Source organism: Empidonax traillii, unplaced genomic scaffold (genome assembly GCF_003031625.1).
Source record: "Empidonax traillii isolate 1590-97213 ecotype Southwest subspecies unplaced genomic scaffold, ASM303162v1 scaffold212:size762246, whole genome shotgun sequence".
In the NCBI taxonomy this organism is placed as follows: Eukaryota; Metazoa; Chordata; class Aves; order Passeriformes; family Tyrannidae; genus Empidonax; species Empidonax traillii.
This window is the reverse complement of record NW_020955405.1, coordinates 486,043-513,710: the sequence shown is the minus strand read 5'-3', so window position 1 is coordinate 513,710 and position 27,668 is coordinate 486,043. Positions and strand designations below refer to the sequence as shown.

Below are 27,668 nucleotides of genomic sequence, written 5' to 3'. Positions count from 1 at the left end.
GAGACTGAAGCAGTGAAACATCAGGGAATATACAAAGCCAGCCAGCAGCAGACAGGAACTGCCTCAATTCTTGTCCTTTCCTATAGTGGTGACAGGAAATAGAAGAGCCTCTGGGATACATCCTCACTTTTCCTCTTCTTACCTCTAGGTCAGTGTATCTGTTTCTAACATTTGTTTACCCCTAAGTGCTTCTTTCCCCCCAGAAGTTTAAGTGTGCACATTTTTTCTAGGGAAACCTGAGAGATTATAGTCTAGATTAAAATAATATAGGAAGCAAGACTGCTTAGTTTAAATATGGAAATACTTTTCTTTGGCATTTACTTTCTGCTTAGCGTTTCCTCCCCCCTTTCCCCCCCAAGAAAATCAATCTATAATGGTTTTGCTAAAAATGCTGCTCTGGACAACAGAAAGAAGTGAGATTCGTCTTAGACAGTCTGGTAGGTGTGTTAATGATAGATGAATTACTGCATTCATGTCATCCTCTCATAGTGATTCTTGATTAAATTTTGTTGTTTTGGGTGAAAGGGGGATTGGGGATTTTTTTTTTTTTTTTTTTGGAAACGCTAGTCAAAAGTGTGGGATGGCATTGAAAGGAATAGTTGGGTTTGGGCCTTCTACCTATAAACCTTCTCCCTAGTTTGTGATTTGTTGTCCTATATCACTTGACAGAACTGATTTCATTGTGTTAGCGACATTGCACTGAATTGTATATTCGTTAAGAAACAGAGAGACTGATCACATCAACATATATTACCTTTAGCATTAGTCTTGACTGGGGTTATTAAATTAAACTACTTAAAATCCTGGAAACATTTGTGAACAAGGCATATAAACACACTGAAATGTCCTAGAACAATTTACAAATTGTATAATTAGTGTTTAGAGTAGCATACTTTTAGTACATTTAATAGCCAATTCAGTGTTTGAAACCAAGCTAATTAAGTTCCATATTGGACACAGGAATTAATTTCAATCACCCAGTCTCCCATTACATGTTCACAGTTCATCAGAGGATTCATTAAGGATTCATAGTTTCCAGGAATAGGAAATTCTTAGAAAAAGCTGCAGATGAATATTGTGAATTGTAGGACAAAGCTTAAACTTTATCAGGTCTTGTTTATCCAAGTCCAGTTCAGCTGACTCAATTACAAACTGTTCATTCCTGTTGTGTGAGCATGACCCAACTGAGATATGAAACTGGGGTTATTTTTCTGAAATATCCAACTATATTTCACAACTGTATATTTTTATCTTCTAGTGTGAATTTGGACAACAATATAATAGAAACCAATACAGACCTCTATCTCTGGTTGCTAGTTGTAACATACTAAGGTCTATGTAGTGGTGCAGAATCCTGTGCTGTAGGCAGCTCGATTGTCCTACTTGCTCCATGTTTCCTACTTTGTATTATGCATTCACAGCATTTTTAGCTGTTTTTCCAGAAACTGATCGTGCCAGCATCACCTTGTAGAAAAAAAGCCACAACACTTGAAAGCAGACAAAGTCTTGATGCAAGTTCACTGTACCTTCTTTGAAAAATTAAACACTTTGGCTTTTTTAAAAACTTGTGAGGAAAACCATTTCCCAGGGACTTCATAAAACTTTATACTCCTCAGTCTGCATAATGACAGATAGAAGGGGGAAACACTTTAGTGACCTGGAGGTCATCAAAGCTACTTATCCAAATAAAGATCAGTTGGATGAGGTTTGTTACATGGAATAAGTGATAAGAAGGAGGTGTTCACTACAAGTGCTTTGAACAAGTTAAGTTATGCCGCCTTATCCCTGCGGCACCAAAGAGTTATGCTGTAACTGTTGCTTCCTCCTCCAAAGTGTTTTGTTCTGGTTTTGTGCACTGTGAGTTTTGTAGGGCATTCTCTCTCAATGGGGGGAAGGGAATTCTTTGTGTAACTTATGCTTACTCCATAGGAGTTAAAATTGTGTGCAAAATTAGTTTCAGTCTGCTTTGCGAGGCAGAGGCAGCAGCTTAAAGTGTAAGTACCATATTCACACTGGATTGTAATGGTGACCTGTAAATGTGTCCAGATAAAAAGATTTCTCCAAATTGGGAAACACTTTTTCCCAAGACCTGTAAAAATATAGTAATACTTTTCTATTCATGTACAACCTAGCATTCAAATACAGAAAAAGGGGAGAAGGAGACAAGATGCAGTGGGAGTATTCGGTGCTTATATCTGGCTTGACAGATACTCCGTGTTCTTGTAAGCCTAAATTCTGAACCAAAGGAAACTGCAGACATACAGATAAACAAGTGATTATATCTAAATTTTCATTAATCTTGTTCATGAATCTCTATTTCTGTGCCTCTGTTGCAACTACCTTTGCACGCTCTTCTAAAACTCTTCTAAACTGTCTCCCGTTCAAGGGCTCCTTCTAACAGAAATGCCATTAAGTGAGTCAGTGAAATATCTACCAAAAGTTCCCTAAATACCCACCATCTCATGGTGGGTAAATACCACTGCTCAGGGTACATGCAATGTGACTGATGATAACTTGCTGTATTTCATTATTTTAAACCTTTGGAATCAGATTATAAAACATTCCTGGCAAGCTCCTCATGTGAGTTTCCTGTGCAATCAGTAGTTAACAATGATGATATCTGAAGCAAATCTTTCAAATCATTTAGTGTTTTCTAGTCATACTTAATACTAAATTTTTCATCTGGTATTTCCTGCAGGTAAGATGCTGACGTTTCTTGTGTATACTGCTACACTTGGCAAATCACACAGACCTTGGATCCATTCACGAGCAAATAAAATCATCATAAGGACTTTTCCATCATTCCAGTTCTTGGATGGGAAGACCCTTTCTCTGTGGCTTAAAGTCTCTTTAGTCAGTTTTGGTTTTTTGTTGAAGGCCACTCCTGGAAAGCCTTCTGTTTGTTCTCCTGCCTTGGTTTGGAGGGATGCTAAAACAGGGGTGCAGCTGTTCATATGTATAAGTGGGCAAAAATATTGCATTTTGAATACAGCTAAATCCCTTCAAAGACTGCTACTTCTTTCCTGAGCCAATGTGTTATGTGAGCAGTAGGCTTTCCCCAGAAATGGTTAGGACTTCTAAGTTAGTGCTAGGGTTATTTTGATAGTGTGGGACCAGATTTGGAGCATTCTGTGGACAGGCTCTGGCTGTCCTCAGCTCCTTTTTCTGCTATGGGAGGTGGGATGGTTGAGGAGAAGAAGGAAAGAGCATGTGATCAAGGAGAAAACAGGAGGAGATGAGTAATGCATGACAACTAACTTGGCACAGTAACAGAAATGTGAACCAGAAGAATCTCCTAAACATTCTACCAATGTTGCTTACATGGGTGGGAGCTCAGGTGGAGGTGCAGTGTCCATTCTCTACAAAGGGCTGATATACAATTGACTATAATAGTTAAAACAGAAAGGGAAGTGTAGCTTGCTCAAGTGCCAAAAGGACTCTGTAAGCAAGGAGTCAGGTGGGCAAGATAACCAGGATGGAAAATGGGCTTTTACTGATCCAAACATACATATGGGACACTAGAAAAGCAGCATGTTACATGGAAAATGAATGCCGTGGAAAACATTGGGAAAAGTGCAGTTTTAATAACAGAATATAACTGTATTATGTTTAGCAGATGTCTGATAAAGTATTTATCTGACCACCTGCAAGATTTGCCACCAACATAAAATCTGAGAAGAGATGAAGGGGTGGTACTCTTTTAAGGAAAGTAAAACAAATACTGATTTATCTCTACTTAATGTGGTGTCCAAAATGTATTTGGTGACTTGCAAGAAGATCTGAGACAAAATAATAAATGCAGCCATTGACCCTAAGAGATTAAAATTTTGTTGCTTCTGACATTTCCTCTCTCTTTTTTACACCACTGAACACCAAATCCTATTCACATCAGTGGGATGACTTCTGTTGGTTTGAGTCGGGTTTTGTAGGAACGCACCTTGTCTCTTATAACATTTAATGTTAGCTTTCAAGGCCAGCTTCAGTACCATTTATTGACAAATGTCAGGAATCAAGTCCTTACCCACCAATTTTTAAATATTCAGGTATCAGCACTGAATTTTGACCATTGGTCCTATCCTCTTGTATGACCTAAAGGAATGCCAAGTGACTTTATGCTGTCTGCAAATGCTGTAGTTTGCTCCTAATGGTTCTTCTAGGCTGTGAAATGATTTATTAAGACACGATCTATATCAGAGAGATTACAGATCAGAAGTAGTCTGATTAAAATATTTGGCAGTTAATGTTTGCTTTAAGATATGTCAAGAGACTAAAAGAATGATCTAGAAAAAAAAGTTACCGTAATGAGTAAAATATTTTTCTTTTTAAGTGTTTCTAAGAACTTTTTCTAAATTATTCATTTCACCTCTTCAAAGAACTGAGGAATTACATTAATTCCTGGATATTTTCCCTTGCAGAAAATCCTACAATATTGCCAAATGAATTCCAAATAAATCCTGCCTGTTTTTCTGTCTCGTTGTATATCAAGGTGATAGCTAGCATGCTATCCAGATCATTGCTTCACCTGGATCGTTTGTTCTCTGGCTAGCTTAACTCTAAGAGACATGTTGGCATGAAATTAAAACTGTAGCAAAAATATATAAGCTGGATGTAAATTACTGGTCTTTGAAAAATTATTGAATTTGCTCCTAACTTAGTATGCATTGTTTTTTCAGGTCTCGCAAACCCACCTACATTTAGGTGTCATGAAGGCCACCTAAATTTATAAAGTGCTCTGAGTTATCTCAAGGTATTTACACAAGTGTAGCTGAACTTGTGTTGCCTAGATTCAATGCAACAAACTTTGGAGCATGTGGTCACACTATAGGACTTCTGCAGTTCATCAAGAAGCCAAGGCTTTGGCCATGTGTCCTAAGGTGACTGGTTGGGTAATGTTTTTATACCTCTACAGAAAAATAATAGGTTTGTATAGAGATGTGTGTAAATAATAGGTATTATGGTTATCTTTTTGCAATTGACATAATCTGTTAAATTGTTAAACTCGCTGTTTAGTAGGCATTAAATCTATACTTATGTGGTCTCCTCTTCTGCAGTGTTTGAGGACTTCACATTTCCTTAAAAGATCCTGGGAAGCAGGAACTCTATACTGTCCTCATTTAATGGGAAGGACTCGATGCTGTGCTGGGATTTCTCTCCTCACCCCTCATGAGCAAGTGTGCTGACCCTTGCTAAAGAGTGCCATGCTGTGCCATAGCCTGCAGGATGGGTGCCTGGAGTCATCTTGGGGTCTCCATACTGTGCCCACCTATGTAGCATGGCTGGGTGGTGAACAAATTGCCCATGGTCTCATGGGGGGCACTGGGTTTGCTAATGCTTGTAGGGAAGCTTTGGCCCATCCATCTTCTCTCCTAAAGTGCTGAATAGAGTGAACTCAGAATTAATCTGGGTATCTACCATACCTGGGGAAGAGTCTGCCATGCCATGCAAGACTTAACAAAATTGGGTTTTGTTCAGGTTGCAGCAAGATTGGGACAGTGCAGGGCTTTGCAGGCTGCCTGCTCCTGTGGGCTGAGAAGGGCAGGGGTATTTGCTGGCCAGCATGCCTCTTCCACAGCTGCTGGTGGCTTTCCAGGGAGTGACACTTCTGCTAGTACCCCTCACACCCTCGCCTTGTCCTGCGCTGGCTTCCTCTGGAAGGCAGAACTGGGCTGACTGCAGCCATTGGGCTGCCTTCTGAAATGAGGCATTTCTCCTCCATCTCAACAGTCCTTAGTTTAATTTGGGTGGCGATTGTTTACAGATTATACCCTCTACTTAATAATACTTCTGTGACAGCTGCTTTATCCAGCTATCATCATGATGTAAATGTTTTCAACCAAAGATCCTTGGATACCTACTAATATGGTACACTTTCTCGTGTGTTTGCCAATTTGCTCTTTATTTGCCCAAGAGACTAGCTGAATTCATAATGTATATTTTTTTCCACTCTACTTCTGTTTCAGGGTAAAGTTTAATCCACTACTTGAAACAGCTTTTTCATTCTCTTCTCTATAATAAATTACTAAACTGAAAGAAATGGAACCAAGATCCTTTAGCTTAAATTCACTGAGCTTTTGTTTTCAGGTTGAACAGTGAATCTTAGAAAGCTTGTTTTTCATTTGTCCTGAAACCTTGCCCCTCCTGCCTCCCTCTTTTCATGCCAATGAAAGGTAACCAGAGACAGCTGGGGGCTCTCTTTCTACCTCCCTTGAATGGGAGTGTCTTCTGAATGCCTCTTTCATGTACCTGCAAAGACCCTGCTCTTCTAACCGCTATGGCCGAGGTTCTCAAAGGCTGAATAGGTTTTCATTGCCTGCATTTCTGGTCTGAAGCAGACTGAGAGAAATGAGTGTTAAGTAAACGCAGTGGCAGGCCTGCCAGCGTCAGCATTCCAGCCGGCAGTGTTGCTCTGGACCCGGACACCGCCAGCACAGAATTCTGTACCTCCAGCTGTCAGGGGGTTGTTTTACTTGTTAGCAGTTGAAAAGAAGAGGGATGCGAGGCAAAGCAAAGAGTGGCAAGTCTAGTTTTTATGAGGCTGTTTATTTTTTTCTATAACAAGTGTGTGGTGCCTTATAGATGTTGAATGGAAATTTAATACAGTGATAAAGTAAAACTGTAAACTTACCAAGTCTGTTTTCAGCTGCCTTTGTTCTGCACCTCTAAGCATCTGCAGAAAACATGTTCAACAGCACTCAGACACTTCTGTGAATTTATATTTGGTCTTACTCAGCACCTTCTGCAGAGAACTGATCACCTCGCTGCAGCTGATTGAAGTTAATAGAAAATAAAGGTGTTGGTCTGTCTTTCCATACCATACCATGTCTGCCTTTTGTGTGTGATTGCAAGTTTTTAAGTGAAAGCAGAGGTTTATTTTCAGCTTTCCATCATGAGCATTTTACAAATCCTATGTTGTAGTTTAAAGATCAAGATTTAGGAAACACATTTGATAACACAGGGGTGTGGATCTGGTGATTTTATTAGTAAGGGCAAGTTCTAAACACCCTAATGCCCAGCTAAGAGTGGAAGTTACACATGGAAGGATTGTGCATTCATAACTTACTAATAACAACATAAGCGTATTGTCTGTTGCAGGAGGTGAAAGAACCCGAACTGCGTGAATTAGGACTTTGTTTGTACAAACACCTAGGCATTGTATAGACAGGAAAATTTCCCCCTTCTACGAAAATAACCCTATTCCTTTACCACATGTAGGCACTCTTATACCAATTCAAGACCTTCCTTTTATTCAGGAGCGTGAATGTGCGCTCAAGGACTGATCTTGCAGTAAATATAGGATGGGTTATGGAGATTCTTCCACCTTACTTTCTTCCAGTTGCTGCTTCATGACCCAGAGAGGTTACTCTTGTCACAGCTGCTTGTTCAATATCTTTTCCTGGGAAATATCCTTCCCACAGCTCTGTCATGTAGCTGACTTGGATGGTATTGCCCTTCCTGTTTCTCTTCTACTGAGCTGGTGGTTATAGCTGCAATGAGGGCATCTTGAGACATGTCAGGATTATCTAGTTAAGGTACCTACCATGGATATACTAATGACGGCCAGAGTAGTGCAGTAGTGATGCAGTAGTGATTTGACTTAGCCTAATATGTGTTATATTAGGAAGAAAATGACAAGTAAAAGGGCTTGGCTGTATCATCAGTGCAGATGTAACCATAGAAGTGGAAGCTAGGAATAAGTACCAATGCAATGCATACATTGCTCAGGACCAGTCTTGTGTCACCCATGACCTGTGGCAGACACAGTGGCAGGCACTTCAGAGAGGTCCTGCAGTGGAGGTGGGCAGAAAGGCTGCTTGAGCAGAGAGACAGCGCAGGTGTGTGGCACAGCCTCACCAAACCCATCCAGGCTTCTCCATCATGCCCTGCAGCACCATGTCTTCTGTGACTCAACTCCACCTGCATGTTGGTGGGATTCTGGATGCTCAGAAAGATAATCTAGAGTAGCTCACCCTAATAATTTTCAGTGAATACTCACAGCGTTTGAAGTCATGTTTACAAAACTGTGTGTAGAGCTGCTAGTCTTCAACTGTGTGGTCCCAGAGGAAAATTCACAGACTTCAGAGTGACCACTGGTGAAGAATGCATTGGCTTCTTCGAAATGGGATGTAAAATAACTTTAGAAGGCCAACTTCTCTGAATGCTCAGAATCAGACGCAATATATCTTGCATTTGAGGTAATGGCTGCCATAAGTTCCTAAAAATGATGATCCTTTTCCCCTCTCTCTCCCCACCCCCCCTTTTTTTTTTCTTGCAAATTTATTTTACCACATTATTAGGATTTTTTTTTTTTATTCCTGATCGATAGTGCCGTGTGATTTGAATAGTCATTATTATCAGTGTTGTATGTAGCTGTTTGTCACTTTATTGAAATGAACTGCCATCCAGGCACCCTGATCAAAGCAAAAAGCATGAAATCCCACGTGTTGCACTTTTGATAGCAACAACAATGAAGCTAACCTTTCACCCTTGACTTTCTTTTAACCCGAATTTTGAAAGACAGTAGCAAACAATTCAGCTAACTTCTTAAGTAAAAGAATATTCAAACTAGCTCGATTGTAATGCAGTGTCCTTTTCAAGTGAATGAAAGGTCTCAGAGTAATGCATAGGAATACAGAGGCTGGGTAAGTTCATTACTTTGGAGTTTCTGGTGTGGTAATAGCAGTGAAATGGTTAAAAGGCTGACTTTAAAGTGGTCACAATTAGGCTTCAAAGTTAACACTCCACCCCACTGAGATGAATGGAAGCAGTTGACATTTCGTAGTGCTATTGTTTCAGTCTGACTTGCTGTAGCTTCTAAAATAAGACAACAGTACATCTGTTTACATTCTGCTTCCGCAAACCCAGATGGGCTAGAAACTTCATTGTTTTTTAAGTGGAAGCTTAGATTCTGGAGAATACAGCAATATCCACGGGGTATCTGTAGGAAGAAGAGCTGAACTAGCCTTAATCACAGACATCTCCCCCATCTCTGTAAACTTCTATTGTCCCGGGACAAATCCGTGAACCACTTGGGAAAAATAAAGTAATATATATTTGAAGTACTTTCTACTTACTACATGTTATGCACACAATAACTTCTCAATAAGTTCCTAGAATACAAATTTTCATAAATGGATGTGGCGTTTTGAACTTTTTCTCTTTTAGTAAGCGGTGTGTAGAAGGTAAAGTTCTTGCTTCTATTGAGTGTGGTAGCTTCTCTTAAACTGTTCTTACAGAAAAAGTTACTCCTGTCTCTAGAGAAGCCAGACTTTCACCCAGGAGAGTTTGAGACCAGGTGTTACTTTCTCTGTTCACGTGAGTAGAATCCTTCAATTTACCTCAATGAGAGCAATGTAAAAAGAATTAAGATCATAAGAGCTGTATCTTACATTTTTCTGATGCTTTCATAGGGCAACCACACTAGCTGCAGTAAGATTTTAGGAGCTGGACTGGTTTAATAAAGGTGCAAGTAGGGCCAGAATTTGTAGCAGATGGTCTCTATTACCCCATGCCTCAGTTCGTGTAGGGAGTACACAGTGTCCTCTCTGACTTTTGTTGAGGGGTCTGCACAGTGGCAAACTGCCCTCAGTAGCAGCCAGAACCCTATGAGAGCTTCTCTGATAAAAGCGTCCCATTAGATATGCTTAGGCTGTAGATTGAAACCAGCTGTGAATCTGTCGGAAAGATTTTCCTCATTGTGCTTTCATCAGGGTGGAAAGTCTGTGTCTTGTTCTGCATATATATGTATTTTGGGCTTCGTTGCTCTGACTTTGCAAGTCCTAGAGCCTGCCAGTGATAAGAGCTCTCATGCATACAGGCTCCTTTTGTACCCTGGCACCCAGAGACCCTGCTTTCCTTTTGCCTGTGGACAACACAGCTTGTGCTTTGGAAGTGACACTGTGGCCTCTCCCAAATGGTGTCTCACAGATTTCAACCCCGGGTGTATCGTATGGTAAAGGCAAGCGTGCAATCTGTGGTTTGGGCTCGTGAAACTTGTTTCTTGCCCAGATTCAAGTAGCATTTTTTGTCTGGATATAAAAGGCAGTGGCCCTGAGCCTAGACAGGCCTCCAGGTTGTGTGAGACAACCATGGACATTTGGGAGTGTAAGCTGTCTCCTCTCTTGTTCTCCTCAGTTCCTGTGTTATGTGGAGTACAGCATCTGGTCTGTATGAAGAAAATACCTAAGAAACCCAACAGGAATATTTATTTTGAAGACTTCTCTCATGAGATTGTTTTAACTTTCTATTGAGAAAAATGCTTTAAAAATAAAATAATGTTAAGTCATGCTGGAGAAAAGCAATTCCAATGTGATAAAACTCCTACAGCGTGGAGCAAGAACCACTCAATTCAGCTGCAAGAGGAAGGGTATGTTATTTAATCAAACAGAGGGTTAGAGAATAGCACCAAATATGCATTTGTTATATTTGTTTCCCTTCTCAATTTTCCTAGTCCATTTCTGACTGTGGATTTCTATAGTATTACATAGGCTTGAGTTACATCTTTGACATCTCATGCAAGAAAATACATATCCTATTAGACCTTTCAAATTTAGTCAAAATGATTTCTCCAAGGCTACAGTAGGTCAGTGGCAAAACTTGGAGAAGAAGTTAGGGGATGTTTTGGCCAGTTCTGTTTATTTTAACTAGCAAACTGACCTGTTTCACTGTGTTGCAACAGCATTGTGATACCTAAATTTTCAGAAGACTGAGCATCGTATATTAACCCTAACACAGACAGTTTCCTGAAGCGATCTGAAGAAAATACTGCTCTAACTTCTTTACCATTTGTGCCCTAACCTGCTTTTTACCCTATAGTTGAAGGTAATTTTGATGACAGAATTATCTTTTAGGGAATATCAAATACCAGGGATTGAAAGGGACAAATCTGGACAGGGCAGGAATCTGCCATCATGATGACATTATAAAGCAACTTCTGAAAAATTAACATGTTATGAGAAGAAAAAATATTTTTTTTTAACATTGTGCTCTTTAATTTTTCTTTCAGGAAGGAAAATAGAGCCTTCCATTTTAAGACTGTTTAGTTGTGAGTAAATTGTGTATTTCCCTTTTGTGGTGCATTTCTTTAGTCAATTTATAGTTATCATGCCTACTGCTTCTCATCTCTTTGCTGGTCTGAGATTACTTGCCAACTGGTATTTGCCACTAAGCAGCAGAATCATAGTTCTCATTGAGCAGCTTTGGTACATTATGGCAGTCGTTATCCCATAGAAGAGGAGGAAGGATGCAGATGGTCACTCTTGTAGGTCTGATGAGAAATGCAACAGGAAAAGAGCCCAGCAAATTGAAACAACATTTTTCAGTTCATGAATACTGAAAACTGGAATGTCTTCCCAAAATAATCCCAGAGTTTTATTTCTTATTGGAAATTCTTTTAAAATACCCCTACAAAACAAAACAGTTGATATTTACTTAATCATCTCAGGTAAGGAAAAAAATGTTGAATACCAAAGTATTTTATAGGATTAAATTCCTATATTTTTCAGCTCTAATTATGATAATGCTTTACAAGGATTAGTTTTTTTTCTTTCTTTCTTTCTTTCATCCTTTTTCCACCCTAGACAATGAAAATAGTTTAATCTAACAGCTTTTCCATTGTGGTCTGTTCACCAGAGCTGGCTTGTAAAACTTTTTCTTTCAGTGGTTTTATTGTTCAAGAACTGATGCTTCCTGTTACTTCTGGCCATGCATTTTGATTTTGTGAATAAGTATGCTTAGACAAAAGAATAGTACTAATCAAGTATATACCTTTTGAACAGCTTTATGTTCTGTTTAAATAAAAAATGACACCAGAACTGCAGAGGTAACACCTCCTCTGAAAGACTGAGTTGCAAATGGCAGCAGAGAATAAGCGAAATCTGGGTCTGCTTCACTCCAGGCATTCAGTAAGGTAAAACATAACACAGAGTTTTGCTCTGACTGCACATATTTTAAACTTGATGCTTTAAGAACTGTGTTTTGGGTTGTTTTTCAAGGAGCAGAAAGCCAGTGGGATTCTGGTCATGGAAGGGACTAACAAACCAAGTAGGGATCGATTACAATTTAAATGGATAAGCGAGAAGTACATGTTCTTAGCTGCTGCGTCATGCTGAGTTTTTTGTGTCCGTATTGCCTCTTGCAGTTTTATTGTTCTAATGCTTCATATTTGTGTAGTTTGAAGGTTGTTGTATACGTGACTAGATTCACTCCCTTCTGGGATATAGGCCAAGACATGCAAAGTGATTGTTTATTTTGAGCACCTCCATTTTTTAAGGGTCCAAACCTGAGGAGTTTTGGTATAGGGTGCCTTGAAAGCAGAACGTGTGTCCTCTAAAACTAAGTTGTCTGTTTGGTGTGTCAACATGACACAGGAAAACAAAAGAAGAAAAAATGGATGCAGTCAAAATCCTTGTTCACTCTTCATCATCTCAGAGTCTGATCTTTGGTTTGTTGAATTGAGGTGAGCAGATTTTGGTAGTGCTGTGCTGGAACCTGGAATGTGTACCTGGCTGTGGTCCAGATAAAGGAAGCAAAGTTTAACAGTGACATCACCCTGTCTCTCTACCTCTCTTCATTAACCTCCTAACTACCCTAGAGCTTTACCTAAGGTTTAGATGTGGTCTTCTTCCAAGATGCTGGTGAGATCACTGCCGACTGTACCATATGTGGAAGAGGTGTAATAGCTACAGAATATATATTATAAAGCATGTATAACCATTTCGGTCTACTGTGTGGGTGAATCTACTCAATGCAAGAGCAGCAAGAGGACGTGCTTTTTAAAAGCACAGTATGAGCATGGGTGATGTCAGGATAGTTGGCTTAGAGTTAACTCTCCCCTCAAATTTTTCATGCTAGTACAAAGAAGTACAGTTTGTGCTGCTGAAGAAACTTAATGTAAAAGAAATACTTGAGTTGAATTACAAAAAGGTCCTGGAATCTTTTGTAGAGGTTCTGGTTTTTAGAATGAGATGTCAGCTGATACAGCTTCTTTAAAAATGCACTTTGGATTCAAGGAAAAATAAAGAAGAGTAAGCTGTGAAGTCTTAATTGTTAGAAGTAAGACAATAGCTTAAAAACAGACTGCAAAGCTTTGTCTGACAGCTGGAGGGAGGGATACTTTATTAATAGTTGCAAGGAATGGGTGTATAGGGCCTGAAAAAGGCAGTAGAGGATATAAAAAGAAGCCTTGTAAGATGAAACTATTGCCAAAACCCCTCACTGAACAATTTATGAAAGAGCCTGCATCGTATAAACATCAAGATACAACACAGTGAACACGATAAACAGTCTCTGATGAATATGCCTCACTTAAAGCAAAGGGACACCAGTGCTGCAGCCCAGCTCTGCTGTGGCAGACAGTTTGGCTGGAGATGAGCACATGTGGCTCACTGGTAAGCAGCCTCTGATTTCATGACTCGAAGTTTCTGTCTGGCAAGTCACAGATGATGGCTGTGGTGACTGGAGAGGGCACTTGTTGAAAAACTATCACACTTAAGTGTTTTATAATATGATAAGTCCCCCCAAATGTCCTTGCAACTGGTAGCCAAGCTGCTCTGTTATTGTGACTTGGGACATATAACTTCAAACACTCATTTCCTGGAGGAGGTGGCAGGGAAGATCCCTCTCTACAGAGATTTCACATAATTGCAATCTCCCCAAAGCAAATCCCTAGTTAAAGCACAACTGCGTGTTTTTTGTGGCCAGGAGCTGACTGCATGGGAAATAATGGGACTGCAAAATCCCCCTTGTTGCTCCAGCCCCAGCTGCAGAACCAGTCTGAGACTGCCTGGGTGCCAAACAGTGCACTGTCCCATTTTAGACTATGACTGGTTGTTTATGACATATCCAGACCATTCCAGTTATTTCATAAAATAAGTCCTTAACTGTCAATAATACCCAGAAGCTGGGAAAGCCTTGGGAACAGAAGGGCTGCAGTACTAGGGAAGTTTTTGTTTCATTTGAAAGCATATATCCATAAAATCATTTTAGCTCAGACTCTCTGTCTCATGCCCATCTGACATTGTTCTTCACTCTTTAATCACAAGAGCTCAGGAGACTGAGGAGAGCAGAAGTAAAAGCAAAAATCTAAGCCTGATTTTTAGCATCATACAAATTGAACCCAAGTTCCAGGTGCAAATTATAATCCCTCCTTTCAGGTTTGTCCTTTCCATGTGGGCCAATGGCAACTCAATGACTGGTACATCAAATCCAGAAACTTGCTGAGACTGTCAGTATGCCTGGCAGCATCACATGGTGCAGATGACACTTATTTTGACCATAGCCCATGGCAAATGTATTCTCAGGATCAGTCTTTTCTGTGAGCATGGTATGGGAGCGGCTTCCCTTCTCTACAGCTTCCCTCAGTTGCAAGTGTGTTGCACTAATATTGTCTTCACCTTAGTTTTAAGCATGTTATTAGGTTTGCTTGTGTGTTGTTTTGCTTTTTCTAAAAGATTGTTTTTCTTTTTCAGCAGTGGTCTTAGCCAGCTTCACTGGGGTTGAAGGGAATCTTTCCTCCTGGTACTTTGCAGCAGGTGTCCTTTCTAAAGTGTTTCTTTTCTTCCTGTATACCATACAAAGCAGGTTTTGCCTTTAATAGCTATTGTTTGTTTGCAAGGGGAACTGGCAAGGTAGGTATTTTCTTGCAGCTTTTCCTGCACAACCTTTTTTCTTGCCTTCTTTGGGTGGCACCTGTAACGGGAGCAGTGTAGCTGCCAGATGTGTTGTTCAGCTTTACTTTGGATGGCATAAGCAATTAGCTAGTTAGAAGACCAGCCTTGCATTCATATGGTATTTCTGAGGTTATAAGTGAAGTAAAAATGCAAAGGTTGCTTGTGGCACTGATGAGCAGAATTGGTATTGCTAAGATGGGAGAGAAATTGCATTTCTATGAGATGGTTGGGATTTTGGCTGCTGGATTCTTTCCTTTGCCGTGCAAGAGAAATGTCTACAGGGCTACCCTTTTATATACAGTGTAGGAACTTATCCAGCCTAATCATAAAAAGAGGTTGATTGCATCTGCATTCATCAATAACTTCCAGGTTTAAAATCCATTATGGTAGACTTTGTAGAATGTGATCAGAAGGAAAGGAAAAGACAAATTCTCTTTGTTGCAACCACTGATGAGATATATACCCACAATTTTCTTATCAAAGCCATGCTGGCATGTGACACAAGGAGGTATGACACCCCTCCTAATTGTGTGCAATTATTTCTGTTGGCACAGCCTGAAATCTGGTTGGATTGGCTCCCTCTGCTTAGATATGCTTTTAGCGATAGAGGGTTTGCTTTCTTTCATACATCCTACCCACGAAGGTATTCATGATTTGATTCCACGTTTCAGCTGCTCCATGCTGAAATATGCCCATCAGAATTTCCAGTTTGATCCAAGAGAGGCCCTCCTTACAGTTTTCTATATGATGAAAAGTTGATGTTAGAAATGTTGCTAGCCATGCATCTGATCCACAGAAAATATCAGGTACACTAAAGGAAACAATTCAACAGTCTTTGTTCTTTTTACTCAGTTTAGGTTTAAAGTGTGTTGATCAGCCTAACTATATGAGAACATGCTATTGCTGCTGTGCATTGTTATTGTTATAATCCAGGAGGAACACATCCTTTCAGGGCCCACTCCTTATTTAGTAGATTATCCTTATTTAGTAGACTGGAAAAAAAATTAAAATATAAGAGGTCACATGAGGCTGAAACTGTATTTCAGTATTTGAGGGCCAACACCCTGTTTTTTTTGAGGTAGGTAACTCTTAAAATAAAGATACCTCCCCGTCTTTCTTTTCCAGGCCTTTTTAGTGCTTTTAGACATCAGTTGCCTTTGTGAGTCTCATTTATGGTTATAGTTACTAAAAAATGCAACTGGTTTGGGTACCCCACCTAAATAGCTTAACTGAGAACCTACAATACTTGCTGTTCTCCCTCTTCTTCAAAGCTTCAAGTAATGAAAACTTCCAAGCAGTTTGTTTAATATGTGGTGGGTTTTTTTGTTGTTGTTGTTGTTTTTTTTTTTTTTTTCCTCTTCTCTCTCTCAGTATTGCAACCTATGCAGCTTATTTGGACTTTGTTTCTTTAAAAATTATGCCGGATAAAAAATAATTTTGCTCCTTACTTAGACTTTGAACTCTGAAATGAAATCAAGTGAGTTTGCCTGTACTGAACTGGTTAGAATCTTTAGATTTTCTACTGTTTTCTTGTGTAGGGAGTGCCATAGCTGATTAAAATAGATTTGATCTTTGTCTAGTTCTCTAGATTAGCAGGTTAATTTGTAATTTTGGATCTATAACAGTATCACAAAGTTGTAAGGTATCAGTGCATGCTTCCACAGGAAAAAAAGTGTAATTATGCTGGATTTAGCCAGGGTTTGTAAATCCTAGTTATTAATTTAGAATATTGAGAAGTGAGGGTCTATGAATGCAGCTAGGCTATTGACCCTCCTCAAATCTACAGAGAAGACAGAAAAATACAAAGTACCAACAGGACCAAATATGATGACATAAATGCAAATACGTATAAATATATATGTATATTTGTAATTCTGTACACGTTCTCCATCAACTCTGACCTCAGTTTTTTAAGTTACTAATATGCATGCCCTGTCCTACATACCTACACATGTGATAAACATATGATAAAAATTAGACACAGACCAAAACGTCTTAGAGAATGTGTTGTCTGAATGACAAGATTTATCCCATATGAATGCCTACAGTGTGGTAACTTAAGTTAATTCTCATCGGATAAATTAAGTTCATTCATGTCCTAATAAGTGGTGGCTGCCTAGGAAGCCCTCTAAGCTTTCCATAACCAGACGTGCCACTAGTAATCTTTCCAAAATGTGATGTCAATGGAGCTGCAGCTGGTTAAAGGGCTACGCAGGGCAAAAAGTGGTATTAGTGGCTAATAAAGGCTAATTCTTTTGCAAGCAAAATTAGCTCGCTTCACTAGCTTGTTATGACTTGAAGTGTCTGGCCGTTGAACTATGCATCTGGCTCATTTGTTGCTCTCAAAGAGATCACACCCTGACTGACAGCTGTACTGGACTGGAAAAAAGTAGCCCAAATGAGTGAGAACAAGAGGACTTCAGTTTGTGTGACTTTAGGACAGTAGCAATCCGTGCAAACAACCTTAATAAGAAAAAGGGATGAACCCAACAAAGAATGTGTGTGGCTCAGGGCACTAATTTTCCTTGAATAACTGGTTCCTAATGCAGAACCTTTTTGCTCACAGATGCTGCCTTCCACTCACGTTACGTGCAACTTAATTTAAAAGACACAAATGTCCAGTAACTGGTTGCAGCAACCCTAAATAATCACTAGAAATTTAACTTCCAGCACATCCCAGATGCTGGGATACTCGAAAGAGATTTTAACAGCACCAGAATAGCCAAAGCCCCGTGAATGTGTATTTATTTTTACTCACTGATGTTTTGGGGTAAATGCCACATCAGAGTGTTTTTATTATCAAGTTCCTGTTCCTGCACAATGCAGCTGTACCTATTCTAACTCCTTCATCAAAGGCGACCATTTCCTTTTTTTCTTAATCTCAGATCAGTTTACTGAGAGCATTTGTCCCTGACTTCCTTAAGCTTGCCCTCCATAAAAGCCTTCTTAAAATCTTCCTTACATCCTTTCTTTCCTTAGCACATACTTAGAAATATGTGTGTACATATAAGCTCGGACAGGCACACGTGCCCATGCATGTTTTAATCAGTTTCTGCTTCAGTCCTGCAGCCTTGTGAATGGTCAGACTGGGAAAGAACTCATGGAAAATGTTACTGCCAAAGAGTAGTGAAACTCTCACTTCCTTGTGTATTTCCAAATGATTTTAATGCCTTCTTTATTTATGAGATGTTTCAAATTTCTTAACTCGGTGATAATACTACACATACAAATGTGGACTAAGGTCAAGGCTGATTGTTTTTTCACTGTGATATTGTTTTTGCTTGAATGTTGTTCCTGGATTGAGAGTTCATAGAAACCGCATGGAAATATTGGTTTATGTAGTTAGGTAAATTCTGAGTCCTGAACTTTTTTTTCACTGTGAAACAGCATTTGAGTTAAAAGAAGACTTTGGACTAATGAATGAGTTTGACTTCTGTAGGATGCCTGACATTGCTTTTGTTGCATCAGAGACCCCTGTGAAGTTCTGCCTCCAGTGTTTTGGTAGAGGGTGGAACTGGAAAGGCAAATCTCTCAAGAAAAGACCTATAGGTCCAACTCATCACTGCAAAAATGACAAAGGAGGACTTACATAGAAATATGATGCTTGAAGTTGGGCTTTTGCAGCTGTATTGTTTTGTTCCTTGTGGAAGTTTTTTTGGATTAGCCATAGTTAGATGGATGCCCAGCCCTGTGAGAGGCAGTAATATGAATTATCTTTGCCTACTGAGGATCTTAGGAAATCATGCAAGATGAAACTCCCAGTATTTTCTTTTCACACCAAAAGGGTTTTTTTTTCCCATGGAGAGGAAAAAAAAAAAAAAAGGCTTGTTAGACATAAGATATAAAGATATACTGGACATAAGATATAAAGATATACTTGACATAAAGATATTCTCAGGAATTGTGTACAGTCTAACTTATGGTAACCTTTCACATTGAAAAGATAATGAGAAATTATAGAAGAGAAATCTGGTAACAACCAGGATGGTAGGGAGGGGAAGTGGAGCTCATGTTGGACCCAGAACAGAACTACCCAGTCAGGAATGCGTTTGCAGAAATAAGTTGCTTGACAGGGTACACGAGAGGTTGGTGCTGAAGAGTTCCCCTCTGCTTAGGTGCCACCACTGCTGGAATGGCAGGAGTACATCAATGCTGCTGACCATGCTCTGGCTGCAGTGACAGTCACTTTTCCTCTGAATCTCAATTATAGAAATGTTAGTACCACATATTACCAGCAAAGACCAAGTAGAAAAGCTGAACGGAAAGTCAAAATAGTCTGTTTCTTGGTGGACAATTTCTCTGTAGGGAAATAATACTGAAATACTGAAATAATGTAGGACATGACAACTTCTTGCTCCTATTAACTTTTAACAGGATTCTCTCAATTTGTAACCCATAGTAGAATAAATCTCAATACTGAGTCCAATACAGGGAGTGGTAGGCTGAGATGCTTCTCATCTTTTTCACATTGTGGTCTACTCTGTGGCCAGAGTTGTTACTTGTCCCTCTCCTTTGCCTGCTGAGGAAATTCAGCTCTATATGAATCTTCTTGATTGTGTTTTACCGTTATCACTCTAACCTTCATGGTTTCAGTTCTTCTTGGTACCTCTTATCAAAAGCTAAAGTGCTGCTCAAACATTTTTTTACTTTTTCAATCTGTCTGGTTTCTTCTGCTGTAAATGAACTACATTTACAACAAATAAATCTGAAAAATGAACTGCAAATAAATCTGAATTTTTTGCTTATGCTTTTCTGTCTTTAAGGTTTGTAAAGCTGGTTTTGTGCAAAAAATAACACCATGCTACAGCAACAGCCAGCAGTGGTGCAGTTGCCGCGGTGCTCAGTTAGTAACACAGGCAGAGCTGAAGTATTTCTACTTCTGTGCTTCTGTACTTTCAGCTTTCTCAGCGCTTGTTTCCTGATTTGTCTTGTTAGCAGTGGTTTGCTTTGCACTCTGAGTGCAATTGCTCTGTTGGTAAGAGTTAGAGCAACTAGATCTCCATTTTTCCCTAGCATGGGCAAATCAGCAGTAATGGCCTCCTCTCCCTGGTTTTCGCTTGGCAAACTTCCCAGAAAGATGTGTACTTAATTGTAATTTGCTTTCTGTGGTCAGCAGCAATAGCTCATCTTTTAGTAGCTCAACAGCTTCTCTGTATTTAACTCTGTGTGTGTCTAAGGCCTCACTTGATCTCATACAGACTAACTCTGCATTTCAATTAAGTTGAATATATGCAGCAGAGATGATCACATTTATTGTATATACAGTTAATTCCTCTTTCATTCGCTGCTTCATCTGCTTGTTGGGACTTCAAAGTAAACAAGCAAAAAAACCCCCTGCCACTTCCTTTTGCAAAAATAATATAATTTTTCTGGGGAAGGCTTCCTCTGTGCATCTAGTACATCTTACTAAAGCTGTTTTTGAATTTTAGGCAGATGAGAAATTGTCTGTCAAAATGCTTTGAAAGAAACCATGAAATGAGCAGGCCATGAATCCAGGAACGTCACAAGAGTGGGAATATCAGACCTGTAATTTGTAATATGAGTCTTTTAGTCTAACCTCCCCTATTTCCACCCTGGTGCTAAATATACTGTTGACATCCTTGCAAGAAAACAAATGCACTGAGCTTGGAAGGGCAATGGGCACCGTTAGTTTTGGGTTAGTTTCATTTCTGTAAAATTCCTGGATAATACATGAAAAAGAAACACCAAATTTTTGCATTGTATTTGGGACGATGGTGGTGAATTTTGGCAAATAGCAGATAATCTTAATAAAAAGTTTAATCTTAAATCTACCATTTCAATTAAAAATATATTTTTAATATAAGTAAAACTGATAACTTTCAATGCTAGTACATATCATGTTCTCCAGGAGCTCTTGTTCTGGCTTAAGAAAAATCAAATTTGCATCTGAAGTGCATTAATAACTGCTGTCAAGTAAGAAGGTTGTATCAAAATGTCTATCTTGCCTGTAGCATTTGCATCAGATAACTCAGCAATACTTTGTTAGCCATCGTTCTAATGTATTTTATGCGGGAGACAGATAACCAACCCTCTGTGTCCTGGAATGAGTCTTTCCCTACTGTTGGTCAGGTGGATTTTTTTCCTACCTGTAATCTCAGGGAATGTAAGGAAAAGTGATATTGTTGAAAAAAGCCAAGAAAATAGAGTTGAAATTAAATTAAAAACTCAAGTCAGCCAGGTGTTTTTTTTTTTTGTTTGTTTGTTTGGTTTTTTTGTTTGTTTTTTGTTTTGTGTGTGTGTGTGTAAAAATAGGATGTTGATGTTGAAATATTATCCAGCTTTTCCAGATTTTATGTCTTTCACCCATCACCATTTTTCCTGTCCAGTTTTACAATCATGTTTAGTCATCCCCAAACTGAATTTTTTGGGAAGTATGTGATTTGCCCCTTGGTACTCTTAGCACTGTCGGAGGACAGAAAACCCATCCAGTTTTGCAAATGGCATCTCTTAAGGAATTTGCAGCTCCTTCTGAAATATTCTGTGTTAATGACAGGAATTGAACTTCTATATGTAGCTGGTTTTGAAGTTTCATATGTAGCTATGCTTTCTTTTGTAATAGCCAACTAAGAATGGTTTCTGATAAAAACACTGACTTAGCTTTGCAGTAAGCTTTTCAAGATCTCTTTCAGAATCTCTTGCTGTTGCCATTCAATGAATAGTTCAGGTCTCTTTTTCTAGCTTTTATCTCAATGTTCTAGTTACTCCATTGTTAAATGAAGAGTTTAATGAGTTTTAAAATGTTAAATATTGGATGCATGGTGCTTATGAAACCATGTAACTTTTTAAAATATGATTTATTTTAACAGGTTTTGTATAAACAGTAAGTTCCATTAAATAAATATGAATGTCTCACAAATGAGTAAAACCTTTTTTAGTTTCTTTTTATAAGAGTTAACATGCCGCCCCAATGCATGTGCATTCCTAACATCTGCATCTGGTGCAAATCACAAGGCTATGGGCTGGCATGTTCCACGTCTCAGACATGGTGGGCCATGGCTTGTGCGTGGCAGCACCCACATCAGATTTAGCATTGCTGTGCCCCTTTCTCCCCAGGGGCACAGTCTCCAGTGACAGTGAAGGGACCACAGCATCAGCTTTCCAGGGGAGCGTTGTTCTCCCTGACCTCTCTGGGGGACAGTTGTCCCTGTTCAGAATCCCCCCAGGAGGCTGTCACTTCTAAGGGGATTACAGAGCTGTGTAATCTTGACTGTCTGTCGAGATCCAAACTTCAGGGTGAGGAAGTAATGGTGCCCTAGAGATGCATGTGAGCAGCATGACTGTGGTGTAAATCATGGGGAGGTGATGGCAACTTCTAATTCTAAGTCTTCCGTGTGTGACACCAGGTGGGCTCTATAAAGTTTGTGAAGTGCTGCTTTTTGCTGATTTTTCCATTCTAGGCCCTACAGTGACCTTATTGGTGGCTGAGTCTAGAGAGACACCTCATGATTCTGAATTAAGAGTTTTTCCATCTCCAAAATCAGGGGTATTTTGAGATACTGGGATGAAAAGTACCATGGTTATTATGATTATACTGCTTGCTGTTAATATCAGAAAGGAAGATACTCTGTTCTTACATTCAGAAAGAACCAAATGCCATGAAGCTAATGGAATTGTAACAATAGCATGAGGAATGCTGTTAAAATACCAGCATGACATGGCTTGAGTTAGAAGTATTATATTTTTTGCCACATGTTAGGAACCACTAACCCTGGTGGCTACTGTAACTGATTAAAAATTGTATGGGAATCTGTTTTCAATATCTGTGATTTAAAAATATCTTGGAATGTTACACTGGAAAAGAAAATATATTTCCTGAAGTCTGCCTCCATGCCATTTCTTCACTGTCTAATTTTTGCTGTTCTTCTGGATTTTTTTTGGGTGTGTTTTCTTCTTTGTTTTTCTCTACTTTTTAAAAAATTATTATTATATACAGTGTTTCATCATTTCCCCAAGAACTGACATTTATCAGATGTCACATGCTGAAAATCATCCGTGTAGTTATAAATGTTTTGTTTATTTTCAGAGAGAATATTAAGCATTTCAAGGAGAAGAATCTATTTGTCTTTCTGATTTCTGTAGTATAAAATAGTAAGGAAACTTGAAGTGTTTTCTCTGTGCTTCTGTTATGGCTATTGATTGTTTTTCCTTAAATAGTTGAGCATTACAGCTGAAAGGATCTGATTAAACAAGTTAGGTTCTTTAAAGTTTCTATGATCTCACTTAAAGTGCATTAAACACTTAAAATTCAGCCTAACTAAGCTGGAATGGACACCTTAAAATAAGAATTCTCTTCCATTTTGTAATAAGGAAAACTGTAGAGAACAAGTATCATCATAGCCACTTCTTTATAAATAAGTCAAGCAGCTTTAACTCATAGATAGTAACATTTCTGTCCTGTGGCCTTGAAAACTCAGTGAGAGGATTTTCCCATGCCACAGAGAAGGATAAGATATCAGTTCTGAGTCCAATTTTTAGCTCAGACACAGATTTCTTCTGTGACTTAGAACAAGTTATTTCTTCATCATATGTTTTAGGTTTACCAGATATATAAAACCTCTGAGGTGGATGTGCTTGCAAAGTGCTTTAAAGCAGTGAAATGAAAGTTTAAAAATTCTTTAAAAGAAGTTTCTGTGAGGTTGCAGCCTGCTTCTGCAGTTGTCAGTGAAAGTTTTACCATAAACTTAAATGGTCAGAGTTAGGTTCTCTTAAAATCCTGTCTATGAAGTTCTTTATGAATTGAAAGTATTGTTGTTGGCAATTTATTTCATTTACATTAGTGTCTTTAGGTAGGTATTTGTATTAATAAGACTTCTAGTCTCTCTGACACTTCATTCAAATTAGAATTTGGTTCTCCTGAGCTGTACTAGGCAGCATTCAGGAAATTAATTAATTGGCCTAATTCTTTTTCTTTCACCCACCTAAAGACATACATTCTGTCATCCTCCAATCATATCACAAAAACTGCTCATACCTGAAATGTCACCATATTTAATTGTCTTGGTCTAGAAGTGGCAAGGTCCTGTGTTCCTGAACCTCAGCAATCACTGACAACATTCCCTTTGCTTAGTAAGGGATTCTGGCCTTAGAACTGTCATTGCCCTTAAATATGATATCAAAGTAGGAGCGAGTCTGTAGGCTGTGACTCAGTAGGACTTGGAAGTTTGGCTATCCCATCTCAAGAGCAATTTAAGCCTCCCAGCAAGGTGTCCTGCTCAGAAAGTGAGGAAGAGCATGGTGTACTAGCATCCATGTATGCTCCTGCAATGGACACTGACAGATTGTCCCAGGACCTGACAGGTTCAGCATTTACATATCTGTTTATATACCAGTGGTGAGCTGATTATCTTCTGCTGCTATTTGATCCTGGATCTCCCATATGTCTGTTGGCTTTCTAAGGTGAGTAGTGCATATGTTGTTGCTTTGCAGGGCTCAGGGGGATAGCTTGTACTGCCAGAGGTTTGGCCACGTCCATGCAGATAGTCCCTAGTTGCTTCCTCAAGGTCATTGTGACTTTTGTTTTCATTGAGTTTACTATGGCCTGTGCTTCAATGTTCTGGTACTGGCTGAAGCAGATACTACCTAAATGGTAACAGGCGGCAGCAGCAGCAGCGCAGAAGCATGATGCCTCCTGCTGCAGTGCTAGATGTTATAATGGCCATGCAAGTATTTTATGTAGGAATGATTTCAAAGTGGCATTCCTCTAGACTGCACATTAATGCAGTTATGCCTGGAAGGATGGTTTAATCAGAGAGCAGGCTTTTCTGTCTACTTCTTTCGAGGACTGCAGTTACATGTTCCAGGTAGCAAACAGGTATGTGGCATCCTACAGTTGTGATCCACTGGGAGGTGCACATCTAAATGCAAAAATAGGTATCCCAGCAAGTTCAAACTTTTCTCAATGTCAGATGGTATCTAGTGGCTCTTCAACATGGAAGCAATGTTGCCAAGTGGTTTGTAGTAATGCTTAGCAGCAAATTATTGAGTAAACAGATGGAGGCACAACAAATTGTTGTTTTTTCAAGAAAACTTGCAAGTATAGTATTCTGATTTGGGAAATTTTGTCCTCAGTGTCAGGAAAGCAATTCTCCTAGATGGACATGACAGCTTAAAATCGCTATCATTTTAGTAATGTTATTCTGGACAACAGAACTTCAAAACCTGAAATGATGTAAGGTGTTGGAATAAGTGTGTATGTGGAGTGTGGTCTTTGTGGCTTCACAGAATTACTCAGACTTCCTTTATTTAAAAAAGGAACCACATTTCTCAAGTTCTAAAAGTGACAGTCCTACAATGAAAAGAAGAACTAAGTGTTCCTTGAACACACTGATCCAGATGCACATGCAGGGGTTAAAGGGTTCACAGCTTAGAGGAAATGGCAAAAGTGGCTAAAAGGCAAACAAGGTCAGCTCTGAGGTAGTTGTTAGTTTTCTACTTAGTGGCCATAACAATCCTACTCTAAAACAACTTATTTAATTGTCGCTACAAGGGATGAATGGCCAGATGAAGCAGTTCTTTTATAATTGGATTTGGCTGAGTTACTTTACATGGTTGGAACTGAACTAGAGAAATGGTCAAAAATATTTGACCTGGTCTTGGCACATTTGGTACTGTGTAACTACTGACAAAATGTAAATGATTACATGGTAACTAGAAAGATGCGTGCCAGGTTAGTAGTGTGAGAATGCCTTGGCAAATTAGATTAATGTCTGCACGGAACAGACTCTGGTACAGCTCCCACTAGTCATACGAGAATGTGATGTGTCCGGAAGCTTGAGCAAACACAGTCTGAACCAACTGCTCATCCTGTTAATAGAAAAGACTCCCAGAGGCATACTATCCTGATCCATCTTTCTGTGTGTGTTCATGCATCCTGTTGTCTGACCCATGAAGCTGCAATGACCAGTCACTTGCAATCAGTTGTTCAAAGACAGGATAAACAGGTGTTTAGAGGAATTGCCAAAAGCTATCAGGTACTTACTACTTTTGATTTATAGATGATTTTGTGAAAATCCAACCCACAGCTATGTCTACCAAAAGGTGTTCTAATGCACCTAATGGAGTTTATCCAGAAAAGATGTACTATACTGCGCCAAGGACTGTGACTGGGCACTTTGGGAGGGAATGTACAAAACTCTGCATATAGCCTTAGCTCTTAGCAGGTGGGAATTGTTTGGAGGAAAGATAGGACTTAGATCACCTTCCTCTGCATTCAGGATGTAGTTCAGCCTCCTTTATCTCAGGGTCCTCAGCCATGAACTGTTACCAAGTGATGCAGCTTGGAGCTGCTTGGCTAACATAATCTGCTGTAGTTTTCCAATGTAGAAAAGCTTCCCAAAACATTTAAGCCAATTTTAGGCCCCCCATCAGTTCCTAAAAGCATCTCCTTTTCAAAAGTGGTAATTCACAGCTTGGTGTCTTTTTCTTACATTGTCTTTACTCTCTCTAAAATAAATCTCTCCATCCTTGACTTTACTGTAGTGGTTACAGAGACACCAGCTACCCAGTTCAGTGGGATTAACACTGATGCTGATCTACTGTTTAATTTCTTGGCTGATTAGAATTAGTCTCTCTAAGTGTTGTCTCAAAAATCAATGTCATTCTCTTTGCAGCAATGATATTTTTCAGCTCTGCAACTCTTACATTTTCTAGCATGATGAAAGGTCCACATAATCAGCTAGTGTAACAATTTATACAACGCAATCCTTGGAAACATACATAATGAGAAGGGAAAACTTTAGTCTTTTTTATGGTCATTTATGGTCATGTCCTGAAGTACAGTAACTGGTTTTAGATATGTTTTTAAAAAGTTGTCTAAATCTTGAGCTATGCAAGAAAAGTGATGGCAGGCTTGCAAAATAAGGCCCACGGTAAAATGTTGAATTGAGATTATTTCAATCGTGTTAATTCCAGGAAGTTTAAAGTGACCCCTTATTGTCTGCAATAAGAAGTAAATGAAAAAGAGAAAATACTGGATTATTCTCATTACTTAAGAATGCAAGCAAGCAAGCAAGCAAACAAGAAAGAAGTTGCTCTAAGCATTGTGAGGGAAAAATTAGAATTATATATATCAGGGGAAAGTTTATAAACATAAGAACTCATAGCCAAGGAAACCAGCCACCGAATGAAGCTTTGGAATCAGCACCACTGAATATATTCACAGCTCGGCTAGACATCCATCTATCAGAAAAGGATAAAGAAATCAGTCCAGCCACACTGTAGAGATTATACAACAGAGTTGCCTGCCAAATTTCTACCCCAAATAATGTATGATTTAGTTGGAATGGAAAAAGAAAATATTTTTGCTTGCTAGATCTGATATAATCTTAAATGTACAAATTCGTCTGCCTTTAAAAAAAGTATTGCTGGCAAATTTTTTTAAATGTTGTTTATTTTAACCAGAGTGTGTAGGTTTTGCTGTAGTTTGAAACACATTGACCCTAGCTCAGATGTTGTTACTTTTTAAACTAAGAAAAAAATATATATTTACAATTAAAAAAAAATCTTTAAATGAAAAATTGTTTCACAACATCTTTTTTCATAGGAATATTCTGGATGTTGTCAGGTCACTCATACCAAGCCTGAGGAGGGACTGTCAGTATGATATTTATTTTTCGCATGCTTAATTAGAGGTATGAAGGATGGTAAGACTGGAGGGCTAGGATAGTAAGGTTATAAAGGTATGGTTAGCTTTTCACTTCTATGTCACAACAACAACAACAAAAACAGGCCAAGAGGGATATTTCCCATTCATTACTTCCGAGTTACTGTTCAGATCAGTGGTAATGACCTACTTCTAGTGGGTTGGCAGCAACACTCATACAGTAGAGAGTTCAAGACTGAATTGAGCTGGCAGGCTAAGACTACTGATCATCAGGGCCTGGGGCTCAGATTTTTAAGGGTATTGTAACATTCAAGTAGTTGCCTATTGCAGTTTTGAGGAGTCTGAAAGCAGTCACCTTGAGCTGAAGTAAGTGGAGTTAA

General features: G+C 39.1%; 1 long non-coding RNA gene across 1 annotated transcript in view; it reads left to right on the top strand.

Moving 5' to 3' along the window:
* Positions 1–27,424, top strand: part of LOC114059261 — a 37,267-nt gene extending 9,843 nt beyond the window's left edge. Inside the window, exons 2-3 of the long non-coding RNA XR_003571629.1 lie at positions 22,085–22,195; positions 27,414–27,424. This is a non-coding gene — a long non-coding RNA (uncharacterized LOC114059261). The remainder of the gene's footprint in view (positions 1–22,084; positions 22,196–27,413) is intronic.
* The last annotated feature ends 244 nt before the right edge of the window (positions 27,425–27,668 follow it).